Below are 10357 nucleotides of genomic sequence, written 5' to 3'. Positions count from 1 at the left end.
AAGGCTTGTAGTGAGCAAAGGATTTGAGGGGTTAAGAGGGTATTGTAGCTATTATAATCACACACACATACACACACACACACACACTCACACACACACACACACACACACACATATATATATATATATATATATATATATATATATGTATGTATGTATGTATGTGTGTGTGTGTGTATAACTGAATTATGAAAGTTTGGAACGTGATAAATGCATAAATAAAGGTATAAGCCAAGAAGGAAAGTGAAACACTGGGGTAGCTGCAAGATCTTTCGACTCAAGATCATTTACTTAGCAGACTGACTGACATACATGAGAAACTGAGATGACAAGAAAGGGTCGTATAAGTGACAGATAGGGATTATAAGGAGATTAGTACCTAGAATCCAACACACCTAGCGAATTAGTAACCTTCCGAAACAAACATAAACATGAGTACAATTTAAGAAGTTTACAAAATGATTAAGTCCAACTGCTCAGACACAGGGACAAGACAATTTTTAAACCTTTGGTAAACAAAAAACTTATTCACAAAACATATTAAACATACATTAACAAAGAAGATATCGATGAGGCAAATAATTTGTATTTAAGTCTGTGATTGTATCTTTGAGATCATTCTAAAACATGTTACAAATACCAGGGTCTAAATGAAACAGGCCACGACTAATAATAAAATTACAATGGGAAGTAAGTTGTATAATGGCAGATTCTAAAAGGTTTCGTGATAAGATATCTTTTGATCTTGCAATTACTGTATATTATCCTTTAATTATCATGTCCCTGTGTCAAAAAAGAGTGAGGCAGTTGGGGACCTTAAATCTGGTTTTGGGGGGAGGGGGGGAGAGGGCAAAGCCTCGTTTAAATTGTACCCAAGTTTTTTAATGCTTGTTTTGGGGAGTTGGATGCAATTTCTCCTGGGTGGGTTTGTTTTGGATTCTAGGTACTAATTTCCTTATAATCCTTATCTATCACTTATATGACCCTTACTTGTCCTCTCAGTTTCTCATGTATGTCAGTTAGTCTACTAAGTAAAGAATGTTAAGTCAAAAGATCTTGCAGCTACTCCAATGTTTCACTTTCCTTTGTGGCTTATACCTATATATATATACATATATATATATATATATATATATATATATATATATATATATATATATATATATATATATATATATATATATATATATATATATATATGTGTGTGTGTGTGTGTGTGTGTGTGTGTGTGTGTGTGTGTGTATACATAGACTGATTGACTGAATGATTGATTGCAATAACCACAATGACCTCTTCTTGGTTTCTTCACCCTGTAGTTCGTTTACCATTGCAGAGCCTGTGATCTAATGATCAATTTACTTCGTTCTGACAACATGGATGAGGAGTTTTTATTATTTCGCCTGGGTTCAGAATTCCTTCATGTTTCCTGGAAACAAGCGGACACAGTGCAACGTAATTCATAAAGGTTAAGGAGGCGTTGTAGTTATTGCAATACGTACCTGGTGAGAAAGGGACTAGGTAATCACACACCCACACACACACACACACACACACACACACACACATATATATATATATATAATATATATATATATATAATATATATATATATTATATATATATAATATATATATATATATATATATATATATATATATATATATATATATTATATATATATATATATATTATATATATATATATATAATATATATATATATATATATATAATATATATATGCTTAAGAAATCACAGTAGATGCACGTGACTTCATTAAATAAGAGAATACCACAGAAAAATGACAGGCAGAAATCCAAGTGCTTTTGTCTTTACTAAGACACAATCAAGGAACGAATGAAATACAGTTGGAAAGAAACTTATCAGGTAAGCAAAAAGATCAAGAATACCAGATGGGTAATTGTCAAAAGGGTAAAAATCAAAGAGGTAATCCAGGATTATCGGATATCACACAGTCACAAACCTAAGCATAGATTTAACCCTAACAGAAAATGAAATGTAGCCATATAAAGTCCAAAATGTAAAAACTGAATATTTTAATTTTGTTGCTTATATTTATCTAAAACTTCTTTCATTATTACGGCATCGAGTTTAAATAAACCAAGACTTAAATTTAGAACATTTTCATTATTTGACTTGATGAAACAAGATTCATTGATATTCCTTTTAACTGTCATTACATAGGATTAAAACTTTTGTTGGACTCCATTAAATAGGATGACCTAAATCTCTCATATGTACGAATAATGCATTCGATGTTTGTCCAGTTCTCACAGAATATTGGTGCTGTTTGAGTCGTTGTGAATAAGGTTTACTGGCTTGTCCGTAATATACTTTATTGCACTTTTTGCAAGGAATTTCATATATGCAACCGGGGGTTAGAAGCTTGTTTCGCGTGTGGGAAGACAGGTCATTTAGTTAGTGAGTGTCAGAGAGATAGTGACATTAAATGTTATAGGTGTGGGCAAACAGGGCATATAGCTAGTGGATGTCACGGTACCCATATAAACGTGGTATATGGCAACTGTGAAAAGAATGGGCATTATGTTAGGATGTGTAAAGAACAGCATGCGAAGTGTGTTGAATATGGAATGGAAGGTCATGTAGCGAGTGTGTGTGGCCGTAAGAGGGTGAGTCAGGCTGGGAATTCGGGATACTAAGTGTTAAGGGGATTCAGTTGGGTAGGTCCTCTAGTGTGTGGGCAGTAAGAGTGATGCATGTACAAGAAGGGTTGTTGCATAAGAAGGGTTCTGGGATAGAGCCCATGAATGCATGAGTGTAAAACGAAGGTGCAAAGGAGTATGTTTGGTCACTTTGATTGATACCGGATGCAGTGTCAGTGTTCTTTTTAAGATTGGATGTGATAAGTTGCGGAGTGAGTGTGAGGTTAGGAAATGTAAAGGGGAGGTACGAAGATATAGGGAATTTAGGTATGCCTGTGGTGGGAATGTTACGTAAAAGTATAAGAACTGGATAGGTACTGATGGATAAAAGTGACTTTTGCATGATCAAAGGAATGAATGATAAGTATATGCTGTTAGGTCACAGGTTTTTGAAGAAGTGTGGGATGGTGGTCCATCCGAGCATGAACTTGATTGAATAGCAGATGAAAGGGAATGTATGAGGGGAGTTGTACCTGGTTAGGAATGGAAGGGTAGACGGTAAGGTATGGAAAGGGGTGCCGTTGATTTCGAAAGAGAGTGTCAAAGTACTGCATGAGGTCGGGAAGTTGTTAGTGTGAAAGTTGCATGCCTGGGTAGTCTAGGGATCGCCAATGGTGGCAAGTGTGAATATGTAGTTGAAGGTGTGGATGCGAGCAAGTTCATGAGAGTGAGTGTGCATGTGTACAACAGGGTATTAAACATGGAGAATCCTTGGGTTTTTGTGGCCTCGTTGCCGAGTGCTATGAAGAATTGAGTGTGGGGTATACATGAAGGGGATTTTGTAGGGTTACTATACACATTGGCAAATACAGACGATGAAAGCTATGTCAGAGTATGGCAGTTGATGACAGGTAGTGTGGAGGAAGGTGACAGTTGGATGTATGATTAGTTGAGAGAATGAGTTAGGATAGATGTTAGTGACGATGGCAGGGAGTGATTGATGGAAATTTTGTTGAGTAGCCGGGGTGTGTTGAGCTTTGGAGACAAGGATTTTAGGGGTTCTAAGCTTCCAGAATTTAAAATAGTTTTGGAACACGATACCCCATATATCAGCGTCCCCGACACTTTTCCGCTCCTATTGCACAAAAGATTGAGAAGCAGTTGAGAGAGTGGGAGTGATAGAGAGGAGGGAGAGTGCCTGGAATAGCCCCATAGTCCCTGTACGAAAGCCAGATTGAAGTCTGTTAATGTGTGTAGATTATAGAATCGTGTGTACAAGATGCATGGGATGAGAGTGTTTACCAAATTAGACCTGGTAAGGGGCTATTACCAGATGCCTTTTGCAGAAGGGAGCAGGCCTTTTACAGCTTTTTCAAGTGGTAATTGCCACTACCAGTTTAAATGCACCTGCTGCCTTCCAAAGGGCAATGAATGTAGTTTTGGCTAGTTTGATAGAAGGAAGGTAACTGTGTTTATAGATGATGTTTTGATTGCGAGTGAAGCTGTTGAAGAGAATATGGAATTGCTTGAGAAGGTGCTAGAGTGCTTGGAAGAGGTTGGAGTGAAAGTGAAACTTGAGAAATGTACATGGTTGGCTGGGGAGGTGGTATTTCTTGGCCATATGGTGAGTGCAAGTGGTTTAAGGAAGAGTGAAAAGTTTATGCAAAAGGTTAGAGAATTTCCATGTCCCCAGACCGTCGGCGAGTTAAAGGGTTTTTTGGGTTTGATTGAGTTTGGAAGAAAATTTGTTAAGGACTGTTCAGGGATAGGAAAGCCACTGACTGAATGGACGGGGAAGAGGAATTGTACTAAGCTGAAGTGGGATGAACAAATGATGAGAGAATTTGACATATAGAAAGAGGGGGCTGCAAGTGATGTCACCTTGGCGAGGATGCGAGTAGGCTTGAGCTCTATACAGATGCTAGTAAGTTTAGTATGGGGGATGTTTAGTGCAACTGCAAGAGGTGAATGGGAAACACCAATTGAGAGTAATAGCGTATGTGAGCCAAGCCTTTCATAAAGCGAAGCGAAAGTACTCAGCAGTTGAGAAAGAGCTTGCAGCCATAGGGTTTTGTGTGAAAGTGTTGGAAATGTTTTTATATGGGGAAAAATTTGTCATAAGGACTGACCATCAATCATTATTGCATATGATTAAGAAAGAAAGTGTGAATGCTAGGGTTGCGAGGATGATCAAGGATTTAAGTGAGTTTGATTTTAGGTTAGAGTATGTACTGTGGAGTAAAAATGTAATTGCAGATATGATGTCAAGGATCCATGGTAAGGCTGACAATCCTGTGAAAAGCAACTGGGATTCAAATATAGTGCCTGAGGGTTTGGTTGTAAAAGAGAGGTTTGTGGGAGATAGAATTTGTGAGTGTTTGTTTTCGGCATTGAAAGATTTGAAGCGTAAGGGTCTGGTTGAGGGACTCCCCGAGAGTGCCAATGAGCTTTGAGTAAAGTTGATGAGTGATGTGCAGAAGGAAAGGGTTTGTACTGAGGAACAAGGTAGGGAAGAGATGATGTCAGAGTTGTTATTGGTAGTAGCAGAGTTGTTTTGGGTTGAAGTGCTTTTGTATTTTAGGTGGTACAGGCCATTTTTTATTAGAGGGAAGCTAACTATAAATAGTGAGCATGGGGTTTTGAGAATTCAGTATGGGGAGCACGGTTGTAGTTGGTTAGTCAGAAAAGGGGATTGAGATATGGATTTGAATCTAGGATATAAAAGTGGGGAAATAACTGAGGAAGAGTGTGAGGAGGATGTTTGTGGTAAGGATGATTAGGTAGATGCAGCAGTGAATGTGTGTATGCATGGAACCCAAGGGAAAATCGTGACATTTGTCAGAGTGAATGATAGTGGGTATTGTACCTTAGTTGATATGGGGGCACAGGTTTCTCTAGTGAGTGGGTCAGTGGTAAAAGAACTTGAGAGATGCAATTGGGAAGTGAAAAGGCAGTGTACAAGTGTAAGAATACATTGGTTAGGACAGGGAGGTGTTTCAGTATGAGAAGAGGTACAGCTGAAGGTTAGGTTAGGGGAGTTGGAAGTGGTACACAACTTTATAATTATGAGAGAAAATGATATGCTGGCTTGTTTTTTTTTGATAGGGATAGATTTTTGGAGGATGCATGACGTAAGTGTGGACATAGAGAACAGGGTTCTTAGAAAGGTGGGTACTAAGATAGCAAGGATTCAAGATAGTAGTGTATTTTTAGTAAACTTTGTGGGTATGATTGCTATTGCTAGAAGTGAAAAATGATTTGTTGAGCGAGGAAGAGACTGAGGAAATGCAAATAGCTGCTTAGAGATAAGTAAGTTATGAGAATGCATTTTGGGAGGAGTGCGAGTGGAAGATTGGCCGTGTGAGTTGGAAGTATACAAGAGGGTTAGAAGACAGTCTGTATGTGCAAAAATGTAGTATTCGTTTTGCACCAGAAGGAATGTATGACAGGGAAATGTATGCACTGGTGTTTTCTGTTGAATCAGCATATGGGGAAAAATAGATTATGGGAATACATGAGAGAGAGATTGTATGCGCCAGGGTTAAACAAGATTTGTGTGGATGTGGCTGTTACATGTGAAGAAAGTCAGAGAGGAAAGTATCAGATGAAAGGGACTTTTGAAATGCTTGTGATTGACTGTGTTTCTTTGCCAAGGACAGCGAAAGGACATGTGGGGATGATTGTGATGGTGGATCACATGAGCAAATTTGCCTATGTGGTCCCCATCAAAGATAAGAGGAGTGACACTGTTGCATGAATGGTGAGCCAAGTAATGTTACCGATGTGTGTGTGTAAGCCTGTGAGAATGTTGAGTGATAATGGGCCTGAGTTTGTGGGATGGGAATTTGAGGAAGTGTTGAGGGGATGGGGTATTGTGCATGTTTATTCTACTCCACATATGCCCAGTGCAAATGGTATGGCTGAAAGGACTGTTATGATATTGACTGAGATTTTGCGAATGATGAGTAAGTGTGATAATGATTGGGATATGCATGTAGGGTGTGTGGTGTGGGTGTACAAAGCCAGGTTTCAGAAGAGCATAGGTATGTCACCCTGTAAGTATATGTTGAATTTCGAGAGAATTATTAGGCCAACGTTGGGTTTATCAGAGAGTGATTGGGATTTGCGGAAGAGAGCGGGTGGGAAATTTGAAAGTTTCAGGATTGAGGATTAAAGTGTTGAAAGATGTGGTTGAGAGGGGAAGGATGAATGTGAATAAAGTAAGGTAAAAGTTTAAGGGACCTTTTGAAATTTGGGAAGTGGGACCAAGTGGGTTAAGTTATGTTTTGGAGAAGTTGCAAGTTGATGGGGGTATGGCTGAGGTCAGGGCACACCATACCCAGCTCTGCAGGTGGATGGATATGCCTCAATATATTTGGGAGAATGCGATGAGTGAGTGGTTGAAAGTGAATAAATATGAGCTGTTCATCAATGAGCAAATGGATTTGAGGGATCAGCAGTTAGTGTTGGTTGAGTATGGAAGAAAGTGGAAGAAGGTAAAGAAAGGGAATGAAAGGGAAAAGTGAGGACTGCATGATAGAGGGGTTAGTGTTAGGGTAGAGATGGTTGATAAGGCATGCAATACAGATAGGCCTGGGGAGGGAATGGATGAGACATACAGCATGTGTGGGTTTGAGTTAACAGAGTTTAGTGAGATTATGACAGGAGGGAAACCAAGTGGTAGGGAGGTAGTTGACAGTAGGATGAGTCCCTTCAGGAGTTTGACAGGAGTGTGAATGGGGTGAATGATTATGTAGCAGAGATATGGGAGATATTGGACCAGAGTTAGAATGGGTAGATGAGATAGTTAATGAGATTTGGGAGGACAGTAGCGAGGGAGATCATGTGAATCTGGATGAAAGTGGTCTAGAAGAAGTGAATGGCGACACGACTGAGAGAGTGCATGCCGAGCCTCGGACGACATCCAGGGGGCCAGTATCCGAACATCCCTGGGTGTTGAGAAAAGCAATATAGTGTGGATGTTGTGAGTATGTGAGGAGACATTGTCAAATATGGAGGAGTGATGTAGTGGTTACATTTGACAACGTTTTCAAGGGTCACTTGAAGGAGAGAGAGAGAGAGAGAGAGAGAGAGAGAGAGAGAGAGAGAGAGAGTGGCTGGTTGTTTTGTTTGTTGTTTTGTTAGGGTGTTTGTGTTTGTTGGAGGCAATAGGAAGGTTTTGGATGTTTTCTGTCTTTGCTATCTCGTGTTTTGTGTTTATTTGTTGTTGCTAAGATAGTATGGGAGAAGTGTACGGGTAGTTAATTACTGAATTAATTTTTGCGGAGCCTTGAGGGAGTCAGAATTTAGCGGACTGTATTTGGCAGTCAGTCAAGTGAGGCAGTCTTTTGGACCGTCAGTCTGGTCAGAAGTAGTGAGTTGCTGTTGAATGTTTTCTGGATTGTTTTGATATTGTGTAATTGAGTTTGTTGTGTTTGTGTCCATTTGAAATTTGTTGAGCTTGTCAGTTTCTGTTGTGTTTGATTGTGAACTGTTTTGTTTGTTAGTTGTGAACTTTTGATGTTGATTGGTGTTTGTTTGTGTTATTGATTTGTTGTGTTTTGAGTTGTTGTGTAGACTCAATGTTCATTGGTGTTTGTTTGTGTTAGAATTGTGGTGTTTGTTGAGCTGTGTAAAGTCTTGGTGTCGTAGATGTTTGTTTGTATAGTGATTTTCGCGTCTTTTTGAGTTGTTGTATAGTTTTGGTGCTTGTTTTATTTTGTTCATGTATTGATATTCAGCGGTTGTTTGTATCTTAACGACTGTATCTAGTGAACAGCACAGCGTCTCGCCCTAAATTTCCTGGTATATGGTGAGTAAATGAAATTTGAGTGTTTTTTATTTTTTGCTGAACCAACTGTCTATGTACTTGAATACTAACATAAAGAGGAATGTGTGGTTGGGGGGAATATTGTTAGTCAATACGATAAAAAAAAATTTGGGAAATCTTGGTACTTAACTTGCTTAGCTTTGATTCTGCCACAACCTTACATGTCCAGATTACTCAAGACCCATAAAAGAGACTTCTCTTTTCGTCCCATTATCAGTTCAACCGGTTCTATTAGCTATAAACTTTTAAAATATCTACTTAAATTAGTATCACCTACCTTGGGTACTATTTCAAAATTCCATTTACAAAACTCTGTTGATATTTGTGCTACACTCTCCCATATTGAATTATCCAGTACTGACAAAGTAGCCAGTTCTGATATAACATCTTTTTTCACTAAAGTTCCAATTGATAACTTACTTCAATATTTATCACAAAATTTGGACTTGAATAATCTAGAAATACCTACCAATGTCATTATTAATTTGGCATCACTTTGTATAAAAAAAAACTGTAAAGTCACTTTCAATGGTACATTTTACAAACAAATATTTGGTATAGCTATGAGTAACCCTCTTTTGTCACTTTTGATTAATATTTACATGGAATTCTTTTAGTGTAGACTTATTCCAAGAAATTTATTCTCTAAGGTGTTCTGGGTTATATATGTAGACGACGGTTTTTTGTATTTATTAGAAATAACACCAATTTTTTTAAGTATATAGGAAGCCCACGAATAATTTGTCATATATCCATTTTTACTCTAACCATACTAAACAAATTAAGGTGTCAACATTTTCCAGTATGTATTTTATAGCTCTTAGGAAATGCAGTCCTGAATTTGTGGAAGTTAAGATTAAAATTATTGATAAAATATGAGATTCATTATGCAACGCTCCATATATTTTGGAAACTTGTAAAACAAAAAAGATGTAATACAGTCCAACCAGTGTTAACTAAGAACTTAAGAATATTCTTTGTGTACCATTTCGTCCTAATTTCATTTCTACTGTACTCATTTTAAAAACTATTGATATTAAGTTAGAAATTAAATATAATAATATTTTGAGAAATAAACTAATATAGACTAGCCCCTCAAATTCAAACAATATTTAATACAGTATTCCTTGTGAAGAATGAAATATAATTTATATAGGGTAAAGATACAAAAATCTAAATGGGAGAGGCTCTCAGCACAAATATGTCATATCAAGAGGCTTAACGAGTAATGGCATTGCAAGTCATTGGCTTAAGACAGGCCATGATTTTAACTGGGATAATTCTTCGATAATCTGCAGGGGCAAAGACCACCGCAAAAGGAATCTGTTAGAATATAGTTTTATTGAAGCCATGACAACAAGGAATTTAAATCTCCATCCTGGATTGCCCCTTGATCGTCTTTTCTTGTCTTTTCTGCTTAAAGAATGCATCGCTCAGATTAACAAACTGTAACGCTCAAGCCTCTCGTTCCTGTTTTTGTATATAAAGGTCTGTCAACTTCTATTGTTTAGTGTAAACTTGAAAATGTACAGTATTCTACACAAGTACTTGTTTAAAGTACCCAGTTTTTCACTTGCTTTTCTATCGTCGATTTAAGGATATATATATATATATATATATATATATATATATATATATATATATATTATATATATATATATATATATATATATATATATATATATATATATATATGCATATATATAATAATAATAATAATAATAATAATAATAATAATAATAATAATAATAATAATAATAATAATAATAATAATAATAATAATTAAAGGAGCCCATAAAAACGCCAAAATATAGTGAGAAAATTCTATATGTCAGCAGTCTCTGGAATATAGCTATTTTCTCTCTATATTTTGCGTTATTTATTGGCTCCTAGTATTACATGGAA

This window comes from Macrobrachium nipponense, chromosome 34 (assembly GCF_015104395.2).
Source record: "Macrobrachium nipponense isolate FS-2020 chromosome 34, ASM1510439v2, whole genome shotgun sequence".
NCBI lineage: Eukaryota > Metazoa > Arthropoda > Malacostraca > Decapoda > Palaemonidae > Macrobrachium > Macrobrachium nipponense.
The sequence above is the reverse complement of the archived record's forward strand: the minus strand, read 5'-3'. Positions refer to the sequence as shown.